The sequence below is a fragment of the Pongo abelii genome, chromosome 2 (genome assembly GCF_028885655.2).
Source record: "Pongo abelii isolate AG06213 chromosome 2, NHGRI_mPonAbe1-v2.0_pri, whole genome shotgun sequence".
Lineage (NCBI taxonomy): Eukaryota > Metazoa > Chordata > Mammalia > Primates > Hominidae > Pongo > Pongo abelii.
Genome location: NC_085928.1, coordinates 147526698 through 147543364, shown reverse-complemented (window position 1 = coordinate 147543364; position 16667 = coordinate 147526698). Strand labels below are relative to the sequence as shown.

The window sequence follows — 16667 nt, the reverse complement described above, 5'->3', positions numbered from 1 at the left end:
TTGAAAATTTAGAGCTGCCTCATTTCATAATGCCTGAAGCCTATATTTATAATCAGCATCTATTTCATGGTTCCAAGCCGTTTTTCACATAATTGTCTTTTTTTTTTTTTTTGCTTTAGAATTAGTTCTTTTGTGGCTAATGTATAGCAGAAACAAAATGACTTTAGAAAAAGCCCTTCAGGAATTACGAAGTTCACTGCTATATCATTAGGGGCCCACGCAGCTCTGCGACAGAACTCGGTCTTAGAAGGGGAAGGCAGCCCTGTTCTGGGAGACAGAGGCAGGGGGTGTGTACAGATCTGCAGTGGGCGCAGATGGTGGTTTGAGGGTGGCCTGGAAGAAGCCAGAAATGGTAGTCTGGACTTCAGAGAGGAGAGGGATGAGGTGTGTCCAGGGAGGTCTGCAGGGGGCAGTAAATCACAGAGCACAGGGAGGATGAGCGCGGAGGGTGCAGGTGACAGCTCTGTTGCTACGTGGGGCACTCTAGGCCCTCTGGCAGGAAACGTCAGTTTACCTAGGACCCACAGATTAGTAGATCTAGGTGCATTTGGGCTTCACATGTCATGCTGGTGACATCATTGCTTACTTGCGATGCTGAGTCACATGTCAGCCTCCTGTGGATGCTGGCTTCCAACGACTCCCTCTAATCTTGTTGCTGTGCTTTGTTGTTGAGACCAAATACAAATCCTACCCAGAGTATGCAGAGAATCTGAATGATAATGTTCTGGTCTTGTTAAATTTGCCATTTGAAATTTCATAATGTAAATGTAGCATGACACATCTACCAATCATGTCTTCTCTTGGACTTTTTAGGCCTTAACCCCCACATTCCTAGAATGTGATTTCTTTCAATGTTGACATACCCCTGCCTTCCACACACAGCCACCTGCAGGCCGGCTAGGCAAAAGGCCTGTGGATGGAGTGAGAAGAGCAAGATATGTCCATTGTGCAAGGCATGCCCAAACGTTTTCCACCATGGCTTAAAACTGAAGCTGGAGAGCATGATGTCACCATGTCAGCTGGAGGCAAGAAAGGACATTGGTTGGAAGGGACCACTGGTGTTGCAGAACAACAGTCTTGAAGGCTTTCGGAGGCTATGGCTGAGACCACCCCCAGAGGCCTGCTTCATATGTGGCATGAAGCCCGTGAGGTGTGGGGAGACTGCCTTGGGAGTCAGAGCTGGGCACGCACAAGGTGAACGATGCCTGCTGTCATTGGATGTCATAGACCTGAGGCAGCACTGTGAACAGAACATGGAAGGGTGAGAGTGGATGCATGGGTCCACACATGTGACAATGGGCTTTTGATAGCCCAGAGTTATGAACTTATTCTGTGAAAAGTGTGAGTGAGAATCACCCTAAGTCAGAACTTCAGCACCATTTTAGGTGCCCATACCCTAGGATGCACATCCTGGGATTCGTACTCTGGGATCCACACCTTGGGATCTCACCCTGGTAAGCCTACCTCCCCTTTGTCTTTCTCAAGCCACAAGTGAGTGGTGCTGCCACAGGGTTCTCCATCTAAGGCACGTCTACCTGGGGTATCAATTTTATTTGAATATCTGAGGGGATAAAAGTTAAGCATTTTAACTGGTAAATAACTTTAACCTTAAACAGTTACAACAGATATAGATATATTTTGGAGCAGAATGCAACATGCACAATACTTCATACTTAGAGCTGTCCGCTTGAGTCCTGGCTCTGATGGCCTTGCAAGGACATAGGCTATTTCCTCTATGTATTTTTTTAAAAATTTATTATCATTATTAACATATAATTCATATAACATAACTTCAGCACGTTAAGGTATACAATTCAGTAGTTTTCAATATATTCATAATGTTGTGCAACTATCCCCACTGTTCCCCTGTGTTTAAGGTGTCCTTTCATGGAAAGGTTCAGGAAGTGCTGCCTGCCGATGCCACTCTGCCTCCAGAGTGGAATTTGCAGCATCAGTGACAGGAGATAGGGAAAAACTTTTATTAGAGGAGGACTGGGTGTCATGGGGCTGCATTTTCAGCTCCTATCAAGTCCTTCCACGTAGGCAACTCTCCTTCTTTCTATTTGAGAGGCAGACCATTGCTTCGTGTGAGAGCTTGAGTATTCATGCTGTGCTGTGTGGATTATCACCCGAAGAAACAAGGATGGAGTTTTCCTGCCATCGACATCACTGACTCACAAAAGACAGCTTAGAAACTGTGAAGACTCCTGAGAGACTAGAAGGGGCTGGATTTGCTTTTAATCAGGTTTCAATGCAGAGACGGGTGTCCTGTCAATTCCCTTATTCAGAGACACATTTTTTGTGGCATTAATAAACAAAGTCAGCATTCCCTGGAGACCAACAAAAGCCTGATCCAATGTGAGTTTGTGCCTTTCTGTAAAGATTTGTGGTGGGATTCCAGGCGGTATAAATAATGGTCTTCTACTCACTGCAGATACCTTGGCTATTCCTGGGGGCCAGATCCTTGGTTATGTTTTTGTTTTAAATCACATTTTATGCAAATTCACAGGCAGGCTCAAACAATGGCGAGTCCTCTTGTCATTCCTGGCCAGTAGCTCAGCTGAATGAAGATTCAGGAGTAGAAAAGAAGTCTCTGAACTTGCCTCTGCTTTGAGATTTTCTTATCTTGCAGATTCTCCTGAGATTTTTGCGACAACCATATACCTTCTCAAAGCCATATAGCAAAGTCTTGCTAGCTTAGATCCTAAATTTCATAATACACACCCATTGCAAGTTCCAAGAATTCACTGTATCAATCAGAAAATAGCTCCTGCCTCTTTGAGAAATGGTAATTTTTTACGTAGCTCTGAATAACATAGCTATTCTTCATAGACCACATACTGTGTGCTAGATGCTTTATGCATTATCTTTAATCCTCACAACAACCTTGCAAAATAGGTATTAGCCTCTGTTGACTAGGCTGCTGAGGCTAAGACAGGTTAGTAACTGGCCTGCTTTCACACACTGGGCTAGGAAGTGCCCTGCCTCAAAATTTCCCAAGACACCCTCCCCAGCCTGTGAACCATACTTCTCAATTGGTCTCATGTCAGGAGAGTTGAAACATGGGCTTCGAGTCAGACAGACATGATTCAGATCCTAGCACCAGTAACTACTAGATGAATGACTGGACAAGTCATGTAACCTCCCCAAGCCTCAGTTTCCTCAGCTGTAACTGTGATACAGATGCTTTGGGAGGTAGTTATGGGAATGGAATGAGATAAATGCTTCCAAGTCCCCAGAATGGCGTTAGCACATTGCATAGCCGACCAGAATCTCGACAAATGATCCTTCTCTTTTCTTCCTTATTCATCTTTATACCTGTTGTGGCACCTGGCACAAAATAGGTACTCAAAGAAATATTTGTGGAAGTAAATTCAAAGGATTCTCCATGACCTTGTTTCATACAGACATCATGAAGTGGGACCCTCTCCAAAAGCTCCCTGGAAGAACAAAAGAAGTTTTGAAGCATGTCAAAGCTACTCATGGTTACAATCTTTAGGATGAGGCAGACAGACAAAAATAATGCTAAAAATAACAATAGCACTAACATTTTGAAGTAAAATTTACTAGGTGGAGTGCTGTTGCTCTTCAAGGAACAGCAGTAGTTGAGGATTGTCAAGTACCCTGAAGCACAAGGGACAATAAATGTGACAAGAACAGCTCCTGGGTTTGGGGGATTATTCAACAACGATTAGATTGGTTAGAGAGAGTGCACTTTTGTATGTGTGTCCTTGCTTAAGAGTAGAGAAAATAAAATATAAGATTTTTGAATATTTAACATGGGGTGTTAGAGTGAATGCATTTTCACTGATGCAGGGAGTGTTTGGCCGAGGTCCATCTCAGAAAGGAATTCAAGAGGGCAAACATGTGGCATGTGTACTGCTGGTTCCCAGTCAGTCCTGTGACAGGCATTGCCAATTGATCATGACAATCTTCCATTCCTGAGTCCTCCTCAGCATAGTCAGTTGGAATTGGCCTGAGTTGGCATTTAAGATCAAACAATTTGTTGTCCCTGGCTCCAAAAAGGAACACTTGTATGCATTTAGTACCTGAGATTCAAAGACTCCCTCCTCAGGAGGCTTCCTTTGGTCTCCTGACATGGCCAGGTCATGGCACCAAAGCTACTAGCACCTTTCACTATGCCACAGAGATTTTAGTGAAATAGCCATATATATATATAACTTTTTTAAACTACTTTTTGCAGTGTGTATGCCCTGGAACTCAGACATGAGTCTATGCACACTAGCTTAGAGGGCAATAGAAGTATCCCTCATCCCTACTCAAACTTGTTCTTTTTCACTTTTCTTCTCATGAGTTGGGACTTCCCAGGACGTTGTTCATTCCTTATGTTTTCTGAGTCCACAAAACCCACATGACACATTGGATATTTCTGTGGGAGTTGGACCTACACATGATCTTTAATGGAGGCCTGGCCTGGATGTCCATGTTTTGATTCAGATGCATTGGCTTTAAGTAATAGTAAATCCCAACTGAAATTGACTTAAGCAATAAAGAAACTTACTACACATAAGGCCGGGCGCGGTAGCTCAAGTCTGTAATCCCAGCACTTTGGGAGGCCGAGGTGAGTGAATCACCTGAGGTCAGGAGTTTGAGACCTGCCTGGCCAACATGGTGAAACCCCGTCTCTACTAAAAATACAAAAATTAGCTGGGCGTGGTGGCATGTGCCTGTATTCCCAACTGCTTGGGAAGCTGAGGCAGGAGAATGGCTTGAACCCAGAAGGTGGAGGATGCAGTGAGCCGAGATCACGTCACTGCACTCCGGCCTGGGTGGCAGAGCGAGACTCTGACTCAAAAAAAAAAAAAAAAAAACAACAAAAAAAAACTTACCACACATTATAAAAAGTTCAGAGGCAGGGTGTTGTCAGGTGAGGAACATAAAGTAGAGCTCTGGCTCCATTTCCCTAGGCTTCTTTTGTTCTACCTTCATCCATGTTGGTTCATCTTTGGGCTGCAGTATTCCAATGTATCACATGTAGTCATGAGAATGCTTAGATGGAGGAAGAAGGTGTGCACGTGTGTGTGTGTGTGTGTGTGTGTATGTTTCCAAGGATGGAGCTGCCTCTTTTGTTGTCTGTTCATTAAGAGTGAAGAAGTTTTCCCTTCAATGAAGAAGTGCTGGAATCTTTCCTTTTTGAACCACTAGTCAAAACTGGGTCATGTGCTCTTACAAAACTCACCATAATCTTGCCATATGATGTAGCCATCATGCTCCTTGGTATTTACACAAAGGAATTGAAAACTTACCTCCACACAAAATCCCACACATAGATGTTTATAGCAGATTTGTTCTTAGCTGCCAAAACTTGGAAGCAACCAAGATGTCCTTCAGTAGGCGAGTGGATAAAGAATTGTATTACATCCAGACAATGGAATGCTATTCAGTACTAAAGAGAAATGAGTTATCAAGCCATGAAAAGACATGAAGAAATCATAAATGCATATAATGAACTGGAAGTAGCTAGTCTGAAAAGGCTACATACGGTATGATCCCTCCTATATGACATTCTGGGAAAGGCAAAACTACGGAGACAGTAAAAAGATCAGTGGTTGCCAGGGGTTGGGGAAAAGGCAGAGCATAGAAGATTTTTATGGCAATGAAGCCACTCTGTATGATACTACAATGGTGGATATGTGTCATCACACATTTGTTGAAACCCATGGAATGTACAGCAACAAGAGCGAATCCTGTCAACTCTGGTGATAATGATGTGTCAATGTAGGTTCATCGGTTGTAACAAAGGTACCACTCTGTGGGGGATGTTGAAAATGGGGGAGTCTATGCACCTGTGTGTATGTGAGGAATCTCTGTACCTTCCTTTCAATTTTGCTGTAAGCTTAAACTCCTTTAAAAAAATAAAGACTTAGAAAGAAACTGGGTCATGTGCTCCATCCCCTAAACCACTCACTGGTAAGGGGAATGGGACACCATGACTTAGGCAAATCAGAATATACCCCTTGAGCCGAGGATAGTGCCACAGGAGGGAGGGGTTGATTTACAATATTAATAAGAAAAAAGTGATAGTGATGGTGGAATGGATGTTGAGTAGGCAAGCCAACAGTTCTTGCTTCACAGGGAAAGAGCTGATTGGATCAGAGGTGGACTCTTGAGAGAGGGGATCTCTCTTCAGAGAGGGGTGGCAGACATTTCATTGGCTAGTGGTCAATCAGATTTTCTCTCTTGAGAGAATTTAAACTAAGAGAAACATAGACTTTGCTTAGGCAGTAGTAGAAGCTTGAATTAGAAGTTCACACAGAATTGGATCTGGGTGGGGCAACCGTTGTTAGTTGATGAGTAAGCACTTGGCAGGGACAGCCAAAATCTTGGAGTGGGTTTTCTGTTCCTTGCATATGAAAATACTTGACCAGGGTATTCATAGATGTATGCATCTTAGGGTGAGCATAGCTTACATTTAATCTGGGCCCTCTTCCCACCCAGTATATGCATCTTTGCAGTTCTCAAACTAATGAAGCCATTTCTGATGGGTAAATAACACTAAAACTAAGATGATGACTGCTATTCAAGGCCCACCTGCTCTTGAGTGTCTGGATAGAATCCTCAGTGACATTTGCATGAGATTCCCCACCTAATAAGGTCAACAGGATCTCCAGTTCCTTAGGTCTGACCCCTTTTTGCTAGGAGAATCCTGAGTGGCTTACACATTAAGAGCATGATGACAGCTGGAATTTCCAGTATCTTCTATGCTGGTCCCATGAAGGCTTTGATCACAGTTGCTGTTGCTACTCTTTATCTTGCCCTTACTTTGGAATGATGATTTAGCTGGGTGTAAAATTCTAGCTTGACAGTTGTCTTCCTTCTGATCTTCGAAGAAATGATTACAAAGTCTTCTGTCATTTTTTTGGTACTGATGTCAGTCTCATTGCCATGGATATGTAATACATATTTTTTTTCGTATTTTAAGATGTTCTTTTTATTGTTGATATTCTCCATTTTCACTAGAGTGTAGCTAAGCATGGTTTAATACTTCTCAGGAGACAGAGTGTTTTCAATACTGGAACATATGTCTTCAAGTCTGGAGACATTTCCTCTCCTTATTCTGACTATTCTCCTTTCTTGGAACCTGAATTAAATGCGTGTTATGAAGTTCCCCATCCTGTGTGTCATGTCTCCAAAGCCTCTTCAGTCATCGTATCTCTTTCCTTCTCATATTGGGTCATTTCTTTGACTTGCTCTCCTCAGTCACTATTGCTGTGTCTAGTCCACTATTTAACTTATCTGTGTTTCTTGTATCAGTGTCTATATTTTAGATTTCCAGCATTTTTATTTGGTTTATTTTAAAATCCCACATGTTCCTCCATCCCCCCACCACACGATTCTTTATGTTTTTGGACATTTTACATACGCTTATTTTACAGTCTCTTTTAGATTTTTCTATTAGCTATAGATATTGAGATGGGATTTCTCTTGGTTATTACATTGGGTGGTTTTCTCATCATGTTTTTTTTTTTTTTTTTTTCACATGCTGTCTAATTCTTGATAGTGAGCTTATCTTTAGTGAGAGGTGTTTTTGTATGGGGAGCTCGTGCATGTCCTGGGGTGTGGATGCATCCATAAGGAGTGCCTACTATGGGACTCAACAGTTTCACCTACTGCAGGCTAGTTTTTTCCTTTATTTCTTTAATTTTTAAAAAATTTGCTACATGGTTCATAGATGTTATATTTTAACAGCAAAGTTTCTTCATGTTTTTGTAAAATAGATATTTAATACATATTTGTTGACTAAGTGAATACAACTGAATCTTGAAAATATATTAAATGTATGAAACCCGATTTGGAGAACAATAACTGAACAGTTCTACTGTTCACAGAAAGAAGAGCTAGCTTCTATGAAGAAAAAAAGAGTGTTAAGGGGTTGCACGTAAGTGGAGGTGACTCATGTTCAGCCTGTTTTTGGAGCTTCCATTCCATTGAAACATGAATCAAGGCAGAGCAGAAGAACTGAAGGGCAGTCAGCTACAGGATCTCACAACAGTGTCTTTACGCTCATTGTCTATCCCATCCTACTCTGCAAACCGTACCCTCACTAGCTGCTCTGGGATTAAATTGTCCACTGCAGGGGTCATAATAATTTCCTTGGGAGAATCTGGCCTAAAGACAGCTGCTTTGGAAAAGATTTTTCTTTCACATCCTGGAGGAAAATATGCCTGAAGGAAGACTAGAGTTGAACTATTTGCCATCAATGATGATGACTAATTGATAACTCTGTAATCCTTTTTAAAAAATAGGTTTTAGGTGATTAAATGCAAACAGAGTAGTCTTAGTTTCATTTCTTTTAAAATCTTATCTCTGTACAACTTTCATATATACACACAGTTTCCCTGTTAACATCCTAGTGTGAAAAAGTTATTTTAGCAGATATTTTAAGTCAATCAACTCGATGTACTGGGCATAAAATTACATTTTTTGCTGTTATTCTTCCAGGAGTCTAGAAGTTTCTCATTTTTTAGCACATTCTGATTGAGAACCAAGGATTATGAAATTTCCTTTATTCTTACCAATACTCAATTCATCCATAAACACACAACAAAGAGACACACATATCACACAAAATATTCAATGTTAGCACACATAAAAAGAGAGATCAAAACATAAAAACAAATGTCTAACAAACTGATAGATTGGTGAGAAATATGAAGTGAAAGTCATCTTTTTTTTTTTTTTTTTTTTTTTTTAGAAGATACTACCTCCTAGTATGAGGCAAGACATTCAGAGAATGACCATTGATGAATTCTTTGTCATTGGTACTGGCTTTGCTTATTATCTGGAGACCCGCTGAGAAATGCCTTTGACATATGGTGATTGTGAGGGAATTCTCATCCTGAAACTTTTCATGTCTATATTAAATATGTACAAAGTAACATTTTCAAAAGTATTTTTTCAATTCAGTTTACAAAGTTAAGATTTTCCTGCTTTAGTATTGGATTTAGAGACTGCCAAGACTTAGCTATTGCTGTTACCTACTTAATTCTACTGTCTTTCCTCTTTGTACGTATGGCAATATGTGCTTCTATAGGTGGATTCACACTCCCAGTTATGTGAGGCAATAGGAATGCTGACAGCTGCCCAGAACTGCTGTGATGGTGGAAGGTGAGGTGCAGTGCCTGACTGCCTCAAATTCTCAGGCTTTGAGTCTTGCATTACATCTAGTGATATCCAGTGTCCTATTCAACAAGGTCTATTTCTGATGCTCTTTATGTCTTCCTGCAGATCCTAGTTTTCATCTAGTATCATTTTCCCTCAGATTGAAGAACTCTTTTAGCATTCTTTTTAATAGTGAAGATTTTCTGGCAATGAATCTTCATGGTTTCCTTTTATCTGCAAACTATATTTTGCCTTCATTCTTGAAGTGTATTTGTACATTTTTTTTCTGTCAGCCCCTAAAAAATACCACTGTCTTCTGGCCTCAATTATTTTTCTTTTGATATTATCCTGCAAGTGCCTGAGGTTCTGTTTTTGCTAAAACTTTTTTCTCTATTTTTGGATAAATTCTAATGATCTATCTTCAAGTTAACTGATGATTTCCTCTGTTACCTCCACTTTGCTTAAGTTCATACGTTTTTAAATTTCAGATTTTGTATTTTTAGTTTCAGAAGTTCTGTTTTCAAGAATAGTTTCCATTTCTTTGTGAGATTTCTTGTCTTTTTAGTCATTATTAGCATATTTTCTTTTATGTATTTGAGCATAGTTACAATAGTTGCTTTACAAATCCTCATCTGCTAATTCCAATATCTGGGTTATCTTGGGGTCAGGTCTCCATTGATTACCTTTTCTCTTAAAAATAGGTCATGTCATGCACATGTCAGATAGTTTTGGATTGCGTCCTGGATATTGTGAATATTATGTTTCAGAGACTCTAGATGCTCTTATAGTCTTCCAAAGAGTATTGATTTTTTTTGTTTGCTGGAGAAGACAATTAATTTGCTTCTACTCATACAGCAAACTTCGTGTCTTGGGGACATCTCAAGTCTCCATTCAGCTTTGGATCCTAAGTCAGCTGTTTGTAGTAAGCCCTATACTTGCATGGCTTAGGGTTTAATTAGAGACTCAGGGAGGGATTTTTATAGAAAACTTGGATCTTCTCCCTCTGAGTCTCTTTTTTCTAAGATTCTTTGCTCACCTTATAGTGGCTATAGTTGCCCTGAACTCTGTCTCATGGTTCTTCAGGCCAGAGAAACTGCAGATTTTCTAACAGATTTTAGGTACTTCATGCCACCTGACTTTGGCTTGTCCTTGGGCCAGAAGCCTCAAAAACGGGAATTTGCTTTATACCTTTCCTCTCTTTTAAATGTCAACTACCCTTCAGAATATGTCCGTCTTTGTTCACCCTCTAGTGGCTTCAAGTAGTTACTTTTTGTATTTTGTACAGAGTTTATATTTGTTATCTGCAGGAGGGTTAGCCTGGTGGGAGCTTACTAAGCCATACTGGAAGCTGAGTTCCTCCTGCCTAGTTTTTGTGTTAATTTCTGTGGAGTTTTGGCGTGTTACCAAAGAGGCCATGAAGGTCATTTGATGCCAACCCTCCAATAAATTCCTTATTGGGTTCTCTCTGCTCCATTGGCTGTACCTTTCTGCAGATGGATGGGGTGTGGCCCGTCTGCACAAAAGCTACTGGTGGGCGGGTTCTGCCAGCTGTCATAAGAAGACATAGTCACATTTGTTCACTGCTGACTTTTAAATTATCTCTATCTACATTCTGACTCCTCCGCCCCTCAACATTTTTTTTTTTTTTTTTTTTTTTTTGCGGCTGGACATTTTTGTTTTTCTTACTCTCTCTTAATTATGACTTAATTCTTAAGACTTGGGCAAACACTTCCAGTATCATAAGGGGCTTGCTGCCTGGTGGGGCAGCCTGTGCCCCACTGTGATACTTTATTCACCCTTCAGCCAGACTTCATCCTCCTTACCAGAGGCATTGCCGTGGCAACCTCCCTCCTCTGGGCAATAAGTATGGGCGGCAAAGTCCTACATGCTTAATATGTTTGATATTTTACCTTTCAAAACATTCTTTGGGGAAATTCAAGTTGGCCTGTCAAACAAAATAAATAAGCTTTTTATTGTCAACAAGGGCTAAGGGCAGCAGCTTTGATAACAGGGAAAGCTTGGACTGGTCAAAAACTCGAAACCAGAGTGAGCAGGTCACATCTAGTTCCACTTGAGATGAGAAAGGAATGGGAAACCTCTCAGTGCTGATGGAAACTGACTCAGATCCCAGATGCTGCTGGGGAAGCTCTAGCCTAAGGTGGCTGCTGGGATGAAGTGAGCCCTGGTCCAAACCCAACCTTGTAATGTTTGTGTAGCTGTCACCACTGGAGGGAACAGGTATTTCTCCTACAGACAGTCCACCTTGGGAGTGCTGGGGCTTTCCTTTCCCTTCTGGGTGGCATCACACCAGAGTCCTCTTTAGCCTGGAAGCCCTTAAGAGTGCACATATGTCACAGAACCCACTGAGAGCTTTGCAGAGGCTGAGGGACCGGGTAGCCCAATGTCCTCCCCCATCTCTGCCATCTGTCTATGCACTAGTTACAGAGACAGGCTTTTATTGGGCATTATTTAAAATTTGAGTGTTAAAAATTAAAAATTTACAATAAATTAAGTATTACGCTTCTTGGCTTCATTGGCAAATATTTTTTTCTTTAAACTAGATTTATATGAATTTCTCCCTATCTTTCTTTATTTTTCTCATTTGTGTTTTTCTTCCTTTTCTCTGTCTCTCTCTCTCCCTTTTTTTCTTCCTTCCATTTAAAAAAATGTAGTTATGAATTTATTTTGCCCATTTAATGGGATTTTTCTCTGGCATATTGGAAACAAAGTGAGGTGTGGAGTCAGACAAACCTGGTTGGAATCCACGCTTTTCTATTTATTAGCTATGTAGACTTGGCATAGCTGTCCCGGTTTGTTCAGGCTGAGAGGTTTTCTGGAACACAGGACTTTCAGTGCTGAACCTGGGACAGTCCTGGACAAACTGGGATGGTTGGTCACCTTACTTGGACAAGATACTTAGCCTCCCTGAGTCTCGGTTTCTTCACCTGTGAGCTGGGGATAATAATACCTGTCTCATGGGGGCTATTTTGAGGGTTGGAAATAGTGTAAGAAAAGGGCCTGAAACTATGTCTGTGACATTGTAGATTCTCAATAATCATAATGATAATGACAGCAATATTAACATTAATAATCATCTGTATTTTTTAAAGGCTCAGAGAGATTTTTTTCTGCTATCAATGCTTTTCTCTTTTTTCCTAATGTCTTTTCAAGGAGAAAAAGTTTATTTTGTTTTCTTCATTTTTATGTAAGCCTGGGTATTATGGTTTGAATGTTTGTCCCCTCCAAAACTCATGTTGAAACCTAATTCCCAATGTGGAAATAATGAGGAGTGGGGCCTCTAAGAGGTGATTGGGTCATGAGAACTTCACTGTCATGAATGGATTAATCCATTCATAGATTAAGAGACCAGTGAGTTAATGGATTAGTGGGTTATCACAGGAGTGGTACTGGTAGCTTTATAAGAAGAAGAGAGACTTGAGCTAGCACACTTGGCTCCCTCACCACATGATGCCCTGAACTCTTTTGGGACTCTGCAGAGATCCCCATCAGCAAGAAGGGCCTCACCAGATGCAGCCCCTTGACCCTGGACTTCCCAGCCTTCAGAATTGTAAAAAAATATATTTCATTTCTTTATAAATTACCCAGTTTCAGGTATTCTATGATAAGAAACACAAAATGACTAAGAAACTGGGTTTCTGAAGCTTTGCTATGTCCAACTAAAAAACAATAGCTGCTGAATTTTCCCTGATGTCTAACATCTCTGAGTAGAATCCAGTGATAACACATGGTTGAGATTATCTTTTAGAAACCTTGAAAAATTCATCAAGGACCCAAAAGTCTTCTTTAGAGATAGGCTGCTCTGTGCATAGCTCATACAGAGCCCCTTCCTTATCAGATGCAGGTCTGATGAGTTCCAGGTGTTAAATATTTGGGGACTCAGGGTCTGTTCTGGACATTTCCCCACACAGGTGGATCTGGTTGGCTCAGACCACCTGCCAACATTAGGCCACCCATCCTGAAGCAAGCCCATCCTGCTCTTTCTGGATGGCCCTTCTAGTCAGGAAAAGGAATTGGAAACAGAAGGCCAATGGTTGGGAGGAGATGAGGTCTGTGTGTTCTTGTGGAGCAAGCAAGAGGCTAGCCTGGTATGGACTCTAGTGTTTGTTCTGGCTCCCCTGATATGCCTGTGCAAAGGCCTTGAGCATGTCATTTCTCCTTTCTGGTCCTTGTTCACAACAGAGGTATGGGCCTCGGCTTTCCCGTCTTCAGAGGTGAGTAGAAGTGAGTAAATGGGGAAATGATTGCCAATTGCCAAAGAGTCTCTAAAGGGGAAGAAAAGCTAAAGCAAAATAGTGTGAGATCAGTTTCTGGGCTCATGACCATTTTAATTTATTGGTTCAGAGTGAACAGAGAACTCTACTCAGCCATGACTTAATAACTTCCTCCTTCCAAGCTGCCTGAGATGGTCATGTCTCCAGGTAATGAGCTATATCTGCTCCTGTGGACTTCATGTCTGGGTGTTGTTTTCTATTTTTTAATTCTTCAGTTTTTAGTTTTTTTTCTCTAGATATAAAATAAAGCTATTCTCATTGAAGAAAATTTGCAAAGTACTGTAAAGTACAAATAAAAAAAATCATAATTATATCTCCAATCAGAAGCAACTGCTTAAAATATTTTGGAATATATTTCTTTCAGGGTGTTTTTCAATGCACCGTTTAATAGACTTAATGTTAGAAAAATACTATAATAATTTTAATGACTATATAATTGTTTACTTATATATAAAGACTATTAGAAATCTTTCCCTCATTAGGTTTTTAGGTTGATCCAGTTACATTATTTTAAACAATTGATATATACCTTTGAGCATAAGTATTTATGATTATTTCCTTAGGAGAAATTTAAAGAAGGAGCATTGCTGGATTAAAGAAGAAATATTTCCAGCTTTCTTCCATATTACATATGATTCTACCTTTATGTTACCCTAAAATCTAAGTTAAAAGATAGGACAAAATATAATGTTTTCTATGTAAGGAATTTGTATGATCCTTGGTCTGCAAGTAGGACCCACCCACTCCTTGAAGTTTCTCTGAAGAAGAAGAATTCTATGCTTTCTTTTAGCTACACACTGTGGCAGGGGTGACTGAGATTTCATCTTATTTGGTTATTAGGGAGTAGCTGCATTTAGTATTGAATATTGTGGTGGTGTGGATACTCAAAACCATCACTGATAGACGATTTTGGGGTATCTAAATTAAATACCCTTACTCCAGAATAGAATTTGGACATATTTAAAGCATTTTAGTGACGTTTTGTCTCTACAATATATTATAGTGTCTTACATATTGAATATTAATATAGTATCTTACATAGTGAATATTAAACCACAAGAAACTTTTTGCTTATCGTCATCTCTTAAGGGCCTCACGTGCTCATTTCACATTTATTTGGGCTATTATGAAGAGAATACCCCCTTCCCTTTCTAGCTGTGGGTTGGGAAGTATGAAAAATCAGCCTGACTTTAGCTGAAGGAATGGAATTGTTCAAAAGCCGTTCTGAGGCATATGCAAATACTTAAGAGTAGAAAAATCAAAGAAGTGACGGTCCCTGATGAGGCTCTGAAAATTGAACCAACTGTGTGGTAAATGTGTGTATGTATGAGTGTGAGTGTGTGTGTGATCCTTGAGTGTTTAGAGTGTTGGGCCACTAGTGGGGTGAGATCAGCGTTGTTGGAGGGTTAAAGTTTATAAAGCACTAGGCACAGTACTGATTATTATGAGGACTCAGTACAGAAGTTAGTTAGATAATGAAAATATATTAGTGAATAATTGTAATCAATCCTGAAGGTCACATAATTGGTTGGCAATGCAGTCAGAACCAGAAATCCAGGTTTTTGATTCCAAGCCCAGTGCTCTCTCCAGTAGAACACGTCAACTCAGAGATATCAGGCATTTTGGCAAAAACTGTGGCTGTTGCAGTAGTCAACCATGGATAACGTCCTGTGGAGGCAGGAGAGGGCTGGATACTACCTAAGCAAAAGGTAAGAGAACTGGGGACTCCCGGAGATTTTTATGGGTAACAGTGCTGAGTCATATTTTGAGCCTGTATTCCATGGCTTGGTTCGTCCATTTCTGTCTTTGTACAAGGAGACTTCAAAATGCCCCTAAATTTTAGAAAATTTAAATTTGAATAGCTCAAAATTACATAACCAAGGACAGCTTTTTACTGATGACTTTTGTAATCTCACTTGTTTATCGCTTCTCGGCCTTTTGGCTAAGATCAAGTGTAGTATCTGTTCTTATCAGTTTAATCTCACTTGTTTAAAACTGAATGTAAAGTGTTTTGTTTTTGTCTTTTTTTTTTTTTTAATTTTTAGGTTTTAATTATCAGCTTTCTTTGAGAACCAGAGTAATCTCTCAGATCCTTCCTTGCTGTACTATATACTGTTTGGTAACTAGTCAAAAAGGCTCAGAAGTTATATCTCTGAAGCTTTCTCTGGAGTTCAGTTTCAACCAAAAGAAGAAAAAAATCAGGCAAAGCAATGAGTTTGCCTGATTTCTAAGGACCCTGGGTCCTTAGAATACAAGTCTTCATGGCATATGACAAATCTCCATGTTTTGACTGGGGGACCCAGTCTAGTCACCAAACTAGATACCACTGCTCTGGCTACAGGAAGAGGTTTAGGGATGGGTACATTACTCAAATAATCTAATGTATTTTGTTAGGGTTTTTCTCCTATGGATAGAAGGAAAGAGATGCCTCCCTTTGGCTAGGTTTCCCATAGCTGAAACATGGCTTTATGGCTAGAAATATAAGCAGCCAACACAACAACTCACAATCTTCTTGAGAAGCAAACCAACAGAGAAGAAAGCAGAACTGAGATATGGGCAGAGAAAAATAGAGTCTTAATCATAACCCTTGATTCAGCTGTGTCTGAAGTCAACCCTGGCCTCAGATCCCCCAGTTACATAAGCATTGCCCTCTTTGTCTTAAAATTGTACAGCTTGGTTTTCTGTCACTTAAGTGGGTCCTTTACTTGTATTATTCCATTATCCTTATCATCCCTATTTTACAGATAAGGAAATGGAGACTCAGAAAGTTTAAGGGCTTTGCTCAAGCTAACATAGCTGGGAAGTTGTATGACCTGGATTTGAGGTTGGGCTGTTCTGACTATATAGCTTTTGCTGCTTTTGTAGCTTGGATACAGCCTCAGTTTATTGAGCTGGTCAACCCAACTTTGGCAGCATCAAGAGGGCAGGCATTGGCTCTCTTGTTTTACTGGCCCACAAACAGGACAATGACATTAGACACTTCGGGCTGGTGTGCTTAGGGTTAGACAGGCTAAACTGGATCCTTGGACCCCATGCTGCATGCCTGGTTGCTCTGGGAACTCCTTTTCATTAAGGCTTCCCAACTTGCAGAAACCACAGTCTGGTCTGGACCAACACCTAGCTCTAGGTAGCTAGGCTGCTGCTGAGCAGAAATGGATTCTGAAAGCAGAAAAACTCCCAGGAAGAAGCATCCAGCGTTGAGGTGCTGGGACTTCCCACCTCCACTTCCCAAAACATAAGAAAAAAGAGCAG

The 16667-nt window shown here is 40.5% G+C and overlaps 1 protein-coding gene and 1 pseudogene across 1 annotated transcript in view; both read left to right on the top strand.

The window, feature by feature from the left end:
- The window catches only part of DZIP1L (DAZ interacting zinc finger protein 1 like), a 71900-nt gene extending 64485 nt beyond the window's left edge, over positions 1–7415 (top strand). Inside the window, exon 18 of the transcript XR_010139251.1 lies at positions 814–7415. The gene's annotated coding sequence lies outside the window, so the exon portion shown is untranslated. The remainder of the gene's footprint in view (positions 1–813) is intronic.
- A 7922-nt stretch (positions 7416–15337) lies between these two features.
- On the top strand, positions 15338–15442 carry LOC129058775 (U2 spliceosomal RNA; annotated as a pseudogene).
- Positions 15443–16667: the final 1225 nt, after the last annotated feature.